The 17360-nt window shown below is 38.2% G+C and overlaps 1 long non-coding RNA gene across 1 annotated transcript; it reads right to left on the bottom strand.

Moving 5' to 3' along the window:
- Nucleotides 1–287: 287 nt before the first annotated feature.
- LOC309657682 lies at nt 288–14738 on the bottom strand. The gene is made up of 2 exons (XR_014261874.1): nt 12062–14738; nt 288–12030 (listed from the first exon to the last, which is right to left on the bottom strand). It is a non-coding gene; the product is annotated as an uncharacterized lncRNA (long non-coding RNA).
- Nucleotides 14739–17360: the final 2622 nt, after the last annotated feature.

Genomic DNA, 17360 nt, shown 5'->3' with positions numbered 1-17360 from the left:
CTAAATTATTGTTGAAGAATGAATTGGACTGATTATGATTTTTAATACATGCAGTTGGACAAAAATCAGTTTGTAATCCACTAACTATGAAAATTTATAAATGAATGGCTTCAACCAGGGCCAACCTAAGTGCCTGCCTTAGTGGCTGAGCCCCATCTGCTTTTTGATGTTGCATATTTTCTGAAAAGACCAAGGAATATGGAAGTATAATTTACAGTTAAAAATAAAAATTTACACTAATGCTCAGATTTTATGATGGAAAATCTAAATCTTCCAAATAAAGTACAGGGCTTCCCTGGTGGCGCAGTGGTTGAGAATCTGCCTGCCAATGCAGGGGACACGGGTTCGAGCCCTGGTCTGGGAAGATCCCACATGCCGCAGAGCAGCTAGGCCCGTGAGCCACAATTACTGAGCCTGCGCGTCTGGAGCCTGTGCTTGGCAACAAGAGAGGCCGCGATAGTGAGAGGCCCGCGCACCGCGATGAAGAGTGGCCCCCGCTCGCCACAACTAGAGAAAGCCCTCGCACAGAAACGAAGACCCAAATAAAGTATAAATAGGCATACTTACACATGCACAGTCTTATGTATACAATTCCATGCACACAGCCCCATACACACACACACACACAGAGTCACTCAGTTGTGTACATACACATGCATTCACATGCATAAACCCCTTCCTCTTACATTGTGAAAGAATACTAAATGAAAGTTATGAGAAACTAAAAAGCATATCAACAATTAAACCACAAATATGACAACAACAACAAAACAGCTTAAAACTTAGCCCCATGTGACCTCTCTGCCCTGGCTTTAATGCTAGTGGACATGAACTTAGGCAGTCTGATTTCACCTGGGATGCTCTCACATTTATCTGTCAGCCCCTTTGAGGAGCAAACACAGATATGCTCTTTTGTTTCTCGTGCTCTTTACCTCAAATCTACATTTCACATTAGAAAATAATCCAACTTAATGGCTTCTCCTGGGAGATATCTCTAGATTTATGCATTTATCGATAGAGTGGTCGAATGGAAATTTAATCTAATGTACATTTAAATGGAAAGAATAAGAACAGGTACATTCATTATTTCTTTATCCCAAGTTAATGTTTTGAGACTCTACAGCTGAATATTTTTTTAATGAGTATTAAGTAAAATGGAGATTGCCTCATAATTTAATGTTTCTGCTAATGTGTTTCTTGATTCTAAACTACTATAAATTCGTTGCAATTAAGTGGTAGAATTATTTAATGTGATTTTGCCCGTCTGAATCGATTATCGTTTGTCCACAGAAGCTGTCTGGCAAATACCAAGAATGTATATCACTGACAAGCAAATGGATTTTCCCTCTCAGCAAAGTGTAACATGTAATTTAAATTCATTATCTAAGGATGTAAGATCACATTAAATTTATAGAAAATAATCATCCTGATCTGGAGCAGCTGAATTTCCACTATCAAAATATTTATCTCTATCACATAACATTTTATCTTGAAAAACAGAAGAAAAGTGCTATTTTTATCAGATTCGCCACATGTATTTGTCAGATTCTAGAATGTGCCCTACATTTGTCCACAACTCTTCATCATTAAGCCAATAAAGAGACCACATGACTCCCTCTTTCTACTACGTGAACTAGCAGCTGGTCCCCCTTCTACCTCTGTATGTTGTATGAGTACCAACATCCTAAAAGCCCTTTAAACTCTGATACTTTATTAGTTTCTGAAAACAGATCTGTTGGCTTTTTAGCACACCAGAGTTCCATTCAGGATACTTCCTTCGATTCTAGAACATTCAAGTGGAAAGCAACCTACAAAATCTGTCCACTGGCCCATTTACCAGATAAGAACATTGAGGCCAAGAATTGACAAATGACTTGCTCTTGTGTAGAAGCACAGCAGCTTTGAGTGTTTAGTGTATATTTCTTTCCCTGGGCTGCCTCTTTAGGTACATCTTACCTGTCCTTCTCCACCGTCCATGCTGAATAGATCAGCGCAGACCGCTTCCCCTGAGGGCTGCCTACCCTAGGGAAGACCTCTGAGACCTCAGAGGGCTGTGACTGGTGGCCCCAGGGTGGTTCTCAGCAGCAGCCAGGCTTCGGGCTGACCTTCTCCATGAGGCCCCAGACTCACTCCATCATGTCCTCACTGGGAACACTCCCCATGCCTCACCCACCGCTAACTCATCACCAATCTCAGTGACATTTCCAAAGGGAAATCCACAGGAGGGTCTTGCTGAGCCTCCTACTGGCAACTGCAGAATCACAATCACCTTTTGAAAGTCAAGATTCCCTGAAGGAACTCACTCAAAACTCTCCACAACTGAGCACATGAGAGAGAGAGACACACACACAGGCACAACAGGCTCCCATCACATTCCTTCATTCAGGAAATGTTTATGGAGCAACTACTGTGTAGGCTCTGGGGATAGATACATTGGTGAACGTGGATGACACAGTCCCTGCCCTCATGGTGGTGGGGAGGGAGCAGATTATATAACTAGTCAGTACATAACAAACAATATTACTGCAGAAATTCTAAGTTTTCCAAAGGAAATAGTCAAGGTGAGGAAAAAATGACAGGTTGAGAAAGTCCTACATTAGGTGGATCTTGGTTCTAAGGAGGTGATGTTTGAGCTAAATTCAGAAGCATAAAAATAAGCTTCTCAAACTCCAGTCACTTTTACCTTTACCCATGAAGCTCCTGCCTCAGTGGCCTCCACTGAGAACCTTGAATCTCCAAACTTGTTGCTGCCTCAGGGCATTTGCTTGAGTGTTTCTCATTCCCAAGGTGCTTCCGGAGAAATCTCAAGGTCTGCTCCTTCTAATCTGGCTCTCAAGTTTCATGTGACCTCCTCAAAGAGGTGGGCACCACTACTCCATGTAAAGTAGCCCCCGATGTTCTCAAACACACCACCCTGTTTCCTTAATTTTTCTTAGGATTCCAGAAATAAATTATACGACCTATCTTTTATCCAACCTTGGTTAAAATTCTAGTTGAAACTGGAAACGGGTAGCAGTTAATTAAAAAAAATTTTGAGAGAAACTAGGAGTAGAAGTTATCAAGAAATATAGTGGACAAAAATATATTAAGTGTATAGATATAATTTTTATAATGTTGATAAGTTAATATATATAGTATAAACATATTAAGTATAATGTAAATTCTACACCTCTTTAAATATTAATTAAAACCATTTTTCAGGTTATAGAAAGTATATGCCATCATAAAAACATTTTGAAAAAAAGTGTAACAAGAGGATGTCTCATTACCAATAAACAGAGACAAGTGAAAGACCCAGTAGCTCCTAGTAACTGCTCTGATGGAGCAGAGGTGATCCACAAGTGTCAGTTAGTGCAACACTCATTAAGTGGTTTGGTTGTATCCAGTCAAGCTGATGAAGAGCAAGCTCACAACCCAGCCGTGCTCCCAGGTAGATAACCTGGGAGACTTTACACCCCTGAACAAGGACATGTGCACAACAAGTTTGTATTGGCATTGGGGACGCAAAAACAGGACACTACCCCAATTCTTATCACTAAAATAGAAAAAAAATATTTTTTGTCTATTTCTTCACATGTGCAATTTTGTAGAAGAGTGATTATAGCCGTACACATCAACATGAAAAATCTCACAAATGTGGCATAGACCGAATGAAGCAAATCCCAGAATACATATGTAGAGTTTAAAAACCTTCAACACATTTTGGTTAGCTATATAAACCTACACAAATACATATATTATAAGACTACTATGTACTGACTATTAAAAAAAGCGACATGAGAAACAGGAATTTCAGGATGGTGGCTCCCTCCCAAGGCAGGAAGGGGAATGGGATTGGGAAGGAATACAGAGGGCTTCCAAGGTGTGGGGATTGCCCACATATCAGGTTGAGTGGATGGTATGTGAGCATTTGTTGTGTTGTTATGTTAGTTGCATATGTAATTCATATAAATTCATTTATGAAGCATTTCATAATGAAAATGGGAACTAGAAGAAGAGAAACCAATATAAGAGCTTTTAGAATACAAAATTCTGAGTTAACCGTTAAATTAATAGAGACATAAGGAAACACAGAGACTATGAACATATCAGTTCTCCTTAAAAAAATTAAATCTCTACTTTCTCTGTATCTTTTCATTGTCGTTAATTAATCTTTGAAACTTTTATTTTATTTTATTTTTCACCCCCTCTCAAAATACTGTTTTTTAACACAGACTTTTGGGCTTAAAAACAATATTTTCCTTTTTTAAAATTGAGGTATAATTGACAGGTAACATTATATTAGTTTAGATGTACAACATAATGATTGGGTGTTTGTATATATTACAAAATGATCGCCACAAGAAGTCTAGTTAACCCGTCGCCATACATAGTTAACACATTTTTTTTCTTGTCATGAGAACTTTTAAGATTTAGTCTCTTAGCAACTTCCAAATATGCAGCACAGGATTATTCGCTATAGTCACCATGCTGTTCATTGCATCCCCATGACTTACTTGTTTTATAACTGGACCTTTTGACCTCCTTCACCTATCTTGCCCACTCCTCAGTATATATATCGAGTAAACTTGCCTAAACCGTTGTCACTTAAATTTCTCTTAAATTTATAAACTGCTTGTCTTGGAGTTCATTTTGATCACCAACCTTCTGCTAATTAAGAAGGGAGAATGACTTCTCTACTGTGGTTAAAATGAATTTAACCAGCTTTCAACAAGTTAGTCTTCAAAAATAAATTACTAGCTATACCAGGGTAATTGCAAAATGCAATGTTTACTCAATTTTCTAGACCTCTGATATGATAATTTCCTGTTTGTCTACTTGATTATTTTTTCCACCCCCTCATAGAATGTAGATTTTATGAGAGGAGGTTTCCCCTGTGACACAGCTCTTAGAATAGTATCTAGCTCCTAGTGAGCTTAGATAAATATTTGCTGAATACATAAAAATTAAAAAAAAAAAAAAAAAATCTCTTCAGAGATTTTATAGGCAATGGGCATACATCACAAGAGAGTCAAGTAAAGCCCAAGTCTGAGCTTGCTACACACAGAGAGAGTTTTCAAAATTATTGTCAACTAAAATTTTAATGAATACTCTCATTCCTCATGACTTTCCCCTAAGAATAAAAGATATTTCTGATGTTCTTAATTTGAAGGGCCATAGTTTTCCCATTAACTTTCTAAATAGTTGATGGCTATTATCTTTGGTGCCAAATATCAAGCAGTGTATTTTTAGAGAAATTGTTGCAATGATTCTATAGACCTTCAGTCCTGACTCCTCACATATTATTTTATCAATATTTTTCTACATATTTCTACTGATTTTTCCTTAGGTGACTATCTTCCAATTCTCTGTTATCAGCTTCAGAGATGATAGAACTAGCTTTTGAGTCACACATGAGCATGGAAGGTCTACCTTGTTCATCTCCCTACCTCCCAATACTGGTTCAGACGCTGACCAGTGGCCCATGAGAGCTTTGACAGAAGGAAGCAGCAGTTACCAGGGGTAAGAGAAATTACAAAGGACTACCACAAAGGGCATTAAAATAAATCAAAATAGACATTTTAAAATTATTTTGCCAGACAAAATGGTAGGAGTCACCATGGCGTTGAGGCCATTGAACAAGTAACTGAGCAAGATGAGGATGAAAACTGTCAATACAGAAAGAACTGAGCTGTTAAAATGGCAGGTTTAGAAGGTTCAGGATGAGAAAGCAGATGCTGAATAGACAATGAGTTATAAAACTGGCTGATGTATGCAGTTTGATGAGTTTGGACGCATGCATAACCCATGATACCATCACCATAAACAAGGTAATAAACGTATCATGGGCGTGTGTATGTGCCAAAACTCTTTAAGTTGTGTACATTAAATATGTTTTTTGGTATATCAATTATATCTTAATAAATCTGTAAAAAAAGAATTTTGGCAAAAAAAAAAGTCCCTCTACACTGAAATGTAGACTATAGGAAATGGAAAGATTCCATTATCTTACATAATGCAGAATTCAAACACAGTCAAGAGAAGTACAAGGAAAAAAATTATATAGGCCAGTCTCATTTATGCACACTATTTTTAATCCTAAGTGAAACGTCAGCAAACTGAAAAAAAAAATTGGCTAAGCTTTTGTAACTTTGAGAAAGTTTAGGTTATGTAAAGCAGACATCATTGTATGGCATGAAGATAATCAGATAATATAAAAGGCTAGACTTAAAGATTTGACAATTTTTTTTAAATGGCTAAATACGGGAGTAAAAATTAAATGGAGTTGAGACTGGTTAACTAATAAAAGCAGTAAGTAATTTTTTAGCATTAATTTTGGTTTACATTGGATATCATTTCCAATAACTCTACTGTATATGCCTACTGGATAATTTATTCATTCCTGCTTTCTAATCAGCTGTTTATTGAAGGTCAACCACATGCCAGGAACTGGGGGTTGAAGGTTGAATAAGTTTCCACTTAAAACCCCAAGAAATACATGGCGTTATCTGAATAATCTTTTTGTGCTGTATCCTTGTTGAAAAAATATTCCACCATTATACACTCATCTTTTTTTTTTTAATTTGCTGTACTGTTAAAATACAAATACTCCTGTGTGGGATGCTAACATTGTAAATATAACCAGTCATACACACTTTTAACAATTCTAAAAAGTTAGTTAAAGAAAAAATAGCAAGCATTATCACCCTCTTTCTCGATAGCAGATTTACTGGGAGTGATGGAGAGGACAGAAGAGAAGACTATGAGAGCTTTGGGCATCTCTCCAGGTAGAGGTACAGAGGCCCCTGCCACGTATGATGTATGGAAACAGTCTCAGAAATGTCTACCTTATATTCAAAATTTTTCTTAGCACTGACAACGAACATGACTCTTCATGATAATATAACACATTTTAAATTGCATATTTTGATTAGAATCTTCATAGAATTTGACTCATTTGCTGATAAACAGCTGAATTAAATATACTAATTGTTATGGATTGAATTGTTTCTCCCATAAATTCCTACTTTGAAGTCCTAAGCTCCAGTACCTCAGAATGTAACCTCGTTTGATATAGGTTCTTTACAGAATTAAGATGAGGTCATTAGGTCAGGCCCTAATATGACTGGTGTCCTTATAAGAAAGGGGAATTTGATACAGGGAGAACCCCATGTGAATACAAAGATAAACATCTGCAAGCCAAAGAGAGAGGCCTGGAACAGATCCTCACTCACAGCACTCAGAGGAAAAAAAAAAATCTGCCTACATTTTAATTTCAGACTTCTAGTTTTCAGAACTGTGAGGAAATAATAAATCTGGATTCTTTAAGGCACCCAGTTTGTGATGCTCTTGTGACAGCCCTTGCAAAGTAATATACTAACAATATCTATTGCAGAAATAACTTTGCTTTATTAAATACCAGACTTACATTCATATAAGTTGTGGTTTAAAAGAGCTATGTTTAATGCATATTGGAATATTTACAAAGTTCATAGAAAACCCATGGAGTTCACTGTGACCATTCTCTAAGTGATCACTTCTAGCAAATTAAGAGGCTTGCAATTTTGAACTGGTTTTTCAAAATTTCTGGATTCTGTTGTTATAATTCACAAAATGAAAGAATTTGGTATAAATCTAACAAAATATGTATAAGATCTATATAGGAAAAACTACAAAACTCTGATGAAAGAAATCACAGAAGAATTAAATAAATAAAGAGATATTCCATATTCATGGATAGGATGACTCAATATTGTCAAGATGTCGGTTCTTCCCAACTTGATCTATAGGTTCAATGTAATCTCATTCAAAATCCAAGCAAGTTATTTTGTGGATATCAAAACATATTCTAAAGTTTATGTGAAGAGGCAAAAGACCCAGAATAGCCAAAGCGATATTGAAGAAGAACAAAGTTGGAGGATTGATGCTCTGCAACTTAAGACTTACTATAAAGCCACAATAATCAAGGCACTGTGATATTGGTGAAAGCATAGACAAATAGATTAATGGAACAGAATAAACCCAGAAATAGAACCATATACATTTAGTCAACTGATCTTTGACAAAGGAGCAAAGCAATACAATGGAAGAAAAATAGTCTTTTGAACAAATGGTACTAGAAGAGCGACATCTACATGCAAAAAAAAAAAAAAAAAAATCTAGACACAGGCCTTACACTCTGCACAGAAATTAACTCAAAATGTGGATCAAAGACTTAAAAATGTAAAACTTAAAACTATAAAACTCCCAGAAGATAACATAGGAGACAACCTAGATGATCTAGGGTATGACCAGGGTATTTTAGATACAACACCAAAGGCACAATCCATGAAAGCAATAATTGATCAGCTGGACTTCATTAAAACTAAAAACTAAAAACGTGTTCTCTGAGAAAGACAGTGTTAAGAGAGTGAGAAGACAAACCACAGACTGGGAAGAAGTATTTGCGAAAGACACATCTGATAAAGTACTGTTATCCAAAACATACAAAGACCCCCTAAAACTCAGCAATAAGAAAACAAACAACCCAATTAAAAAGTGGGTCAAATATTTTAACAGACAAGTCACCAAAGAAGATACAGATGTCAAATAAGCATATGAAAATATTCTCCACATCATGCATCACCTGTGAAATGCATAAAAAAGTGACACCACTACACACCTAGTAGAAAACCCAAAGTCCAGAACACTGACAACACCAAATGCTGACAAGGATGTGGAACAACAGGAGCTCTCATTCATTTTTAATGGGAATGCAAAATGTACAGTCACTTTGTAAGACAGTTTGGCAATTCTTATAAAACTAAACATATGTTTATCATGTGATCTAGCAATCACACTTCTTGGCATTTACCCAAAGGAGTTGAAAACTTGAGTCCCCACAAAATCCTGTATTTTAATATATATATAGATTTATTCATAATAGCCTAAACTTGGAAGCAACCAAGATGTCCTTTAGTAGGTGAGTGGTGCATGGCACAATCTTAAAGTGAAATATTATTCAGCACTAAAAAGAAATGAGCTATCAAGCCATTAAAAGACATGGAGAAGCCTTAACTTCATATTTTAAATGAAAAAAGTCAATCTAAAAAGCTACATACTATATGATTCCAACTATGTGACATTCTGGAAAAGGTACAACTATGAAGACAGGAAAAAAAATCAATGATATCCAGGGGTTGGGGAGGGGAGAGAGGGATAAATAAGCAGAGCACAGAGAATTATGCGATTATGAGAGCTATAAGTCATTATATATTTGTACAAAACCATGGAATGTACAACAACATGAGTGAACCATAATGTAAACTAATGTAAACTATGGACTTCGATTAATTATAAACCAGTGTAGATTCATCAGTTGTAATAAATGCACCAATCTCCTGGGAAAGGTTTTTTAATGGGGAAGTCTATGTGTGTGTGAGTCTATGCATGTGTCAGGCTAGGGTATATGAGAAATCTCTGTAACTTCCCACCAATTTTTCTGTAAAACTTAAATCGCTCTTAAAATATAAAGTAATAATAAAAAATAAATGTCCTGAGGGGTTTGCTAAATTCTGTCAATAAAATGGTAAAACTAAATGAAATCAAAATAATTGTTTCCAACTAGTATTTTCAGTTCTTGCTACATTTGAAAGCATCATATTTCATATTTTGCCCTTTCCACTTAAAATATTATGGTCAATACTTCTCCAATTCATGGCCATTGCCAACAAACTGAACTTCTATTAAAATTCCCTTATTTGGTAGTTGGCATATGTTGGCTTCCATTTTCACAGTATTGTTTGATAGAAGTCTCTAACAGGAGTGTTGGTTTAATTCACCATCTATTGGTATCTTGTTTGTGTGAAAGGTTGTGTATATTTTATCTTCATTGCTAATGGGTGTTTCACTCATTCAATGTCTGGGGAAAGCAGCTTGATCTCCTGCTGCACTAGGATGAAATTTAAAACCCAAATTTTCCAGAATCCCACACAGGTCTTCTGACAACAGTCCATAATACTTCTACTTTATGGTACTGTACAACTTTTATGTCTGACATACAATGTCCACTCTCATTCAAATACATAATGTGTGTATAGCAACAGTCCCATGCCTAATATGTGAATTTTCATTCTGTTACTGCTCTGCTTTATATATTTCAAAATATATCATACATCAGCCTAATTTTATTTGTCAGTAGCTACTAATTCTTTACATTCTACTCTTTATGCCTATAATTAGTCATCTGCTTTAACAAAGCATGTATATCCTGGGGGTATTAATTTACATATAGACACATTCTGCATATTATTTAATCAGTTTAATACTGGGGACGGATATCAAGACATTGAAGTAACTAAATACAGGTATATTTTTATGTTAATGGGCATCAATACAAGATAGTATTAGATAGAAAAAAGGAGCATGCAGTCCTACTTAAGCAGTCCTACTTAAACAGATGTAAGTGTGATTATGCTTAGAAAAATGTTAATAGAGTTTATCTATGGGAAATGGAAATAGAGTAGGTTTTCCTTCCTCCTTATGATGTTCTGAATTAAGGAAGACATGTTAAATCAACCATATGCTATTTGGGGAACTCAGACACCATAAGTTCTAGTTGCTAAGTGAGGTTGACTGTGGCCCTAGGAAATAAGAATCTTTCAACTATTTATATCCTTTGGAAAACTTCAAACCTTCAGAGGTTGTGAATAAATTGATTAAAATATAAGCAAATATAGTTTAGTAAAATAATACAGCATACAGGAGGCCCAGCACCAGCTACTCCTGAAACATCATCCCCAGGAGGGACAGAGCTGTATCCTAGGAGCTTTACAGGGGGTCAGCCCAAGAGAATAAGTTCTGTTCCGCCAGATTTGGGGAATTTTGATCTTTAGGATTCTTGCATTAGCTTACTGGGGGGACATAGTGTGTTACCAAGTCTCTTTTTCTAAACATAAGTGGTCTTCAAAGAAATGTTTAGCTCAAACATTTCAATAAATTTACTTCAGCCATTTGAAAGCTAGCAAAACTTTTGAACATAGATCAAACTTGCCAGAGTAAAGAGAAATCAGCCACAGAAGTTTGAATAGGGTTAAAACCTGATCTTAACTACAAAACCTTTTGATTTTATTCCCTCACCTAGCACAGGGCTGCTCTCAGCATAGATCCACAAATTGTATTTTATCTTTAGACCCTGTTTTATAACCTCTGTATCCTCCTTAACACTGTGCTGTCCCCATTGACTGAAATATCCAGTTGCAGGGGACACATTTGCTCAGGGCCTTCAGCTCTGCTTTTGTTTAAAATCACACCTGGTGGGAAGGTATGCCCTGATTCTGGCTCAGCTAGACCTGGGCCCCAGGCCTTCTCTTCTTGTTCTAGGGCCTCCTGCACATCCTTTAATTCCTCTGTGCCTCAGTTTCTACAGTTGCATAATAACACAACTCTTTGATGATAATGCAACTGTTTGATAAAAATAAAACTATATTCAGCAGGCATAGAATTTTACAGGTGAGCACCTGAGGCCCTGAGAGAAGGAACAGTCTACCTAATCTAGTGGCAGAGGTGGGACTGAATCCAGGTTCCCTTCTCTTAACCTGCGAGTTTTAAAGGGCACTGTCACAGCCCTTTCCTAGACTAACCAAATTGGGAATCAGTCCTAAATTTCCTATGAGAAATTTGGTGTGTAAAATGTAGTGGACAGTCCTTAGGATATTATTCATATTTTATAAAATGATGGTGTCAGATCTGGATGATGCCTTTTAAAGAGCAAGGTGTAAAAAGTGAAGGACGAATCCTGCTCAGAAAGAAAGCCTCCAATGATACAATGAGGCAAATGCTTGGGTAGAGTTTTCTCCCATTCTGCCTACACTCGAGCAAAGAAATTTTTGTACCAAAAGAAAACAGCCGTCACTGAAAATCCAAGACCCACTAGCTGAGGCTTTCCTACAATACAAAGGAGTAAATGCTTCCCATTTTCACTCAGTCCAGGGTGTGTCAGTAGTAAATGCATTTGAAATGCATTTACAAATCTCTTAGACTCTTTACACTAATGAAATTCGTGACTTTGCCCTTGCAAATGTTCTCATGCATAGTGTGTGGCCTTGCAAATGTTCTCATGCATGGTGGCTCTTGATTTTTCTAAAATCCTTTGGCTTTTGCTATGATCCACACAGTTTAGCAGTGGGTTATCATATATTATTTTATAATTGATTCACATTGCTCTCTAACTGATTTCTGTCTGAGTCACGTCACTGAAACCATGTCAAGAATCTCTCCAGAAGCTTAAAGAGACTGAAGGAAAATTACCATCTTCTACTGGGAAAATCTTATAAGCAAACCACTACTATAGATAAATAAACATGAATATATATATATATATGAATGTTAAGACCAAGAAGATCTTATAACATTTCCTTCAGCTTGACTAAATTTAAACAGGCTTCTTTTTGACTCCAGGCCTGACCTCCCTTTTCTTAGAGCATTTACTTTGGAAAATTTACCAATAGTTTTCCTTTCTCTTTGAGATGTAAATTTTTAAAAGGCCTCTTGCCAGTTTTGCAACCCAGGGATGCCTTTCTCAAGGACCTGGGAGCCATCTCTCTGAAGTGCAATCATCAAAGAGGGTAGCACCCCTGCCCCCCAGTCTCTGTGGGAGGGTAGGAACCTACCTGAAAGGCTCTTTGCTCCAAGTTGTAAAACTACCTCCTCACATGAAGATAGAAGAGAGTCCACATTTTGTCAGTGAGCTCTGGAACCCTTTCCCAGTTTCCTTCTTCTCTTACCCTTCCCAAAGGCAGCAGTCACCATGAACCTAGAGCACTGCTTCTGGTGTCCCTGGGAAAGGGAAGAAAGAGACACAGCTTATAAACCAAGACAACAGTGATGGGTCCTGAGTAATATCCACATCCTGCTGGCTTGGAAGAGCAAGACTCTGCCCTGGCAGAGGAGTCGGCTCCGAGGTGGTAACCCTGCCCACTGGAATCCCTTCCCTTGTCTGTTGTTCTCCAAGGACCCTTTGGAGAGATGCAGGGGAGGCTGTCCCTTCTGGAAAAGCACCACTTAGAAACCTGTTTCTAAACCTGTTTCAGGTTTGGGGCCTCAGGGTCACCATAGGGTATAAGCAACCCCAGTTCTTTGTTTGCAGCGGACCCCCTGTGTCTTTGAGAAAACAGTCCTGTGAAGGTAGATTGGCTTTCTGTTGATTTGCAATTGGTCAACACGGTTAATTAGGCACCAATACTGAAATATTGTTCCTGGATCAAGGGCAAGTCTGGGATATTCTGCCTCTTAGAAATAGACCTGAATATGGGCCCAGCTCCACAAAGTTCAGTTTAATATGTACCTTGCTCTCTGCCTCAGAACAACAGTTAAGAAACAATGGAGAGTCTGCACTTTGTCTGGAGGTGGAATCCTAGATGAGGCCATGCACAATTCTGATATTTGTTAGACAGGGATTGGGCCTGGGAGAAGCAGACGTGAGCCAGATGCCCTTTGCATCTTCAGATATATTTCCTGCCCTGGGGCTGCTATTGGCACTGTAAAAAATTAATAAACAGAAACCTCAATTAAATAGAGTCAGGAGACCAGAAGGGGGAGCTCTCATGCCCTGTGACTATAGCAGAGTCCAAGAGGAAGAAGGAAAATGCCTCTTCTTTCCTAGCAAGGGTCCAGCCACTGAAAAGCCATGGACTCTTTATTTACTATGGCCCTCCCAACTTTCTTTTCCCCTGTATGGAATTGCCCTCCTTCCCTGGCTGCGAGGGGACTTACACGCGGCTCACCATGGTTGCAGACCAGAATTGCAATTCTCTGCTGATCCCAGATAAATCCATCTTTGCTGGAGAACTATCTGACAATTTATCTGTTTTACGTCAATAGTACCAATTTTAGTTTAGGAGTTGGGAGCTGGACTTTTCCAACATTAAATACTGTGATCTCAATGGCCATCCTAGATGACGGTCCTAGGGAGAAAGGTCTTCTTTCAGCAAAGCTGTGTTTTCTCCCTTTTCTAATTGATTTCCAATGCCTTAAATGTTTTCTATCAAGTCCTTGAAAGTTCAGCCACCATTGACACTTGGTGTGCATTCCAAAACAACAACAGCAAAAAATTTAACAAAATGCTGTGCTAACTCTGTCCTCGGGAAAAGCCTGGAGTGAAGAGTGACCTTTGCTTCCTCCACGTGTCTTGCCTCAGCCAAGCCCACAGTTAGCACCTCTCGCTTGTCCCACCTCAGCTGCAGGTGTCATTCTCTGGACCAGTTAGAGTTTCCTGAGTGCAACTGACACACTGCCACTCTGGCTAATTGTGATTCAGGAAGGCTGAACAATGAATCCTCAGAAGAACAAGGGCCAGAGAATAGTGGGGTCCTGGGAAGTGAGATGCAATGGACAGTCCCTTAAAGGTGCAGAGTTTCATATATTTTTATCCTTGATTCTATCTCCCAGTCAAGATTCAAGTTCCAGAACAGGGAAACTCTGATTGGCCTTGTTTAGGTCTCATGCTATCTCCTGTAACCAGGGGTTATGGAGAGGGCAGTTTGATAGATATTCTCACTGTGCAGGATTTGTGGGAAATGGGATGACCAATTCTTGATTTTTCTGGGAATTACCCAGTTTTATTACTAAAAGTCCTACACCCTGGGAACCCTCTCAGTCTCATGAAAAGTGGGGTTAGCTGCTCACACGGAGGGAGCCACTCACCTCCTCAGGGAGGGCTTGCTTCTCATAGGAAACTGAGACACTATTACCTTAGGCGGAGTGAATGTTGGACTGGCCTAAAACTGACCAAAAAAAAAGAAGAAAAATTGGTGTTATTACCAAAATAAGAATGGATTCTGGGCAGGCCCAAACTTGTAAGCGTTAACTTGTGCCCTCTTTTGATTCCAGTTGTGGTATGTAATTTTCTACATGCTACTGGGCCACCAGAGTGGGAAACATGGGAGAGAATGAGAGCGCTGACATGTGGACTTAGCTTTCCATCCTTGGAGCCCTAGACTCCTCTTAAAGGAGGGAGAATTCATTAGTTAGCCAGGAACATCAAAGCACTGTCATCGTCTTTTTCCTTGTGGTTTTTTTCTGATTCTAAAACCAGTTTCCTTACAAAGCAAGGGTTTGGAGGACAGTGTGTACATGTTCCACACTGACCGCATTGTGCTGTCAACAAATTCAGGTTATTCCAGCTCTAACTCAGCATCTGCTCAAAAACAGGCACAAAAACTCACCTGGAGTTACACACATGACCAGGGTCCAGACCACAGCCCTGAGGAGCATGCATTGGAGTGGCCGCGGTCATGGAATCTGTTTCCTTGGAATCAGTTATCTTTGCTGAGTTTCACAGCCACAAACCGTACCTTCCACCTCCTGCAAACCTCCCTCCAGTGAGTCTCCAGGAGTCCAGAGGAATAAGTTTCCACGCGTCTTTGAAAATATCCTGCCTCTCCTGTGAAATCTATAGACCTCTTGTTCTCCTTAGAACAGTCTGTGAATATGGAGTGTTCCATACACACATTGCATAATTAAATGTAATTTCTGCATCATGAGTATATTTAATGATACATCAACTTCATATTTCACCAGAATTCTTACTTCTATTTCCTATTTCATCAGAAAATTTATATTTTAATATGTGCAACTGAGGTAGCCACATTGGGGACACCTAGGAACTCAGCATTGCCAAAGTCGTATGTGAGGTCTGTCCAGCAATTGCTGAACGTTGTTTTAAAAAAGTCAAATTTTAAAAAGACTCCTTGAAAATTTAACTTATGCTTCTACTCTGAGAAGATTTTGGAATGTAAGAGCTAAAATCTTAGTCCTTAACTATTCCATTAGATGTTAAGAGGATTTACTCATTTTTACTTCAAGTTTTGATTTTTTTTTTTTTTGCATGTGTCCAGATGCTTCTTAATTGTTGTAAAAATAGATCTTTCTATTTTATTATATTCTTCGCATTCTTTAATCCGAAAGCCACGCACATCCCAAATTTGCAAGGGATGTCCCAATTTATATTATTCCATTTTCTGTATCAAAAAAATTAATCAGATATTCCAATGTGCAGTGTTCAAAGCACATCTCATGGACAACCTCTTGCAATAAAAATGGCACAAAGCTGATGTATTGTACAATTTGCCCCAATTTTTGTTTGGGGAAAGAGGATGATACTCTACAGATATTGCCCTGAGAAACCAAGGCAGGAGCTTCAGCTGTCTCTCTGCCTGAAAGTTGCAAGTGTGAAGAGCAGCTTTGATGATCACGGGAGCATGGACAACATACAATGTGTTTTGTTTACAATTTAGTGAACAAAGCTGCATAATGTAATAAGAGTGTACAGATCCTGCAATTAGCCAGCACATTTCCTGTGAGGCAGGTAAATGTTCAACATATTACTTGGCGTAAAGGAGATACAACAAAAATGGGAGACAGAATGCTTTGTGTTACGGGGTGAATTGTGTCCTCCCCAAAGAAAAAGTGAAAGCACTAAACCCCAGTACCTATGAACGTGACCTTATTTGGAAATTGGGTCTTTGCAGATATAGTCAAGTTAAGATGGGGTCATTAGTGTTAACCCTAATCCGATATGATTGGTATCCTTATGAGAAGATGGAAATTCAGATTTAGACACAGGCACACATGTGATGACAAGGCAGAGATTAGGGTGATAAAGCTGCAAGCCAAGGAAAGTCGAGGACTGTCAGCCATCAGAAGCGAAAAAAGAGTAAAGGAAGGATTCTCCCCTACAGCTTTCAGAGGGAGCGTGGACCTACTGACACCTTGATTTTGGACTTCTAACTTCCAGGACTGTGAAACAATAAAAGTCTGGTGTTTCAAGCAGCCAGTTTGTGGTACTTTGTTACAGCAGCCCTAGGAAACTAATACCTCATCTTCAAAACCCAGCACTACACAGAGATTTGTTGATCATCAGTTTTGTAATAGACAGTGGGTAGTTTCTGGGGATGCAAAGATGAATAAAACGTGGCTGACTTCTTGAAGAAGTGTGTATATTTTACACTATTTGGATGTTTTGGCATAGCTGGGCATGATAGCTGACGGAAGCCCTAAAAGGCAGTTTTGATTTCTTGCTGCCGTCATACACTTTAAAACAATAATTGTATTGTGAACCTCTTCCCAGGGTTGTAGGATATTTCAAAAAGGTGTAGATTTATAATGATAAAACCTAACAACAGACTGTTATGCAAACTGTAGTTTTCAGCTCCTATATTAAGGAAAAATTTCTGTAGGCTAGAAGATTAAGGGTGGGGATTATAAATCATTGCTTCTCAATATGTTATTTTGAAATCTCCTGTAGGGCTCCAAAAAAGAGAAATCTGTGTTCTTTACTGCTGTCTGGTCCTGAGTCTGTATTTCTTGTTGGTAATTGCTCTTGATTTTTGCATAGCAGCTTT

This window comes from Balaenoptera physalus (assembly GCF_965194825.1).
Source record: "Balaenoptera physalus genome assembly, chromosome: 3".
Classification (NCBI taxonomy): Eukaryota; Metazoa; Chordata; class Mammalia; order Artiodactyla; family Balaenopteridae; genus Balaenoptera; species Balaenoptera physalus.
Note: the sequence above shows the minus strand (reverse complement) of the source record. Positions and strands in the feature narration are given on the sequence as shown.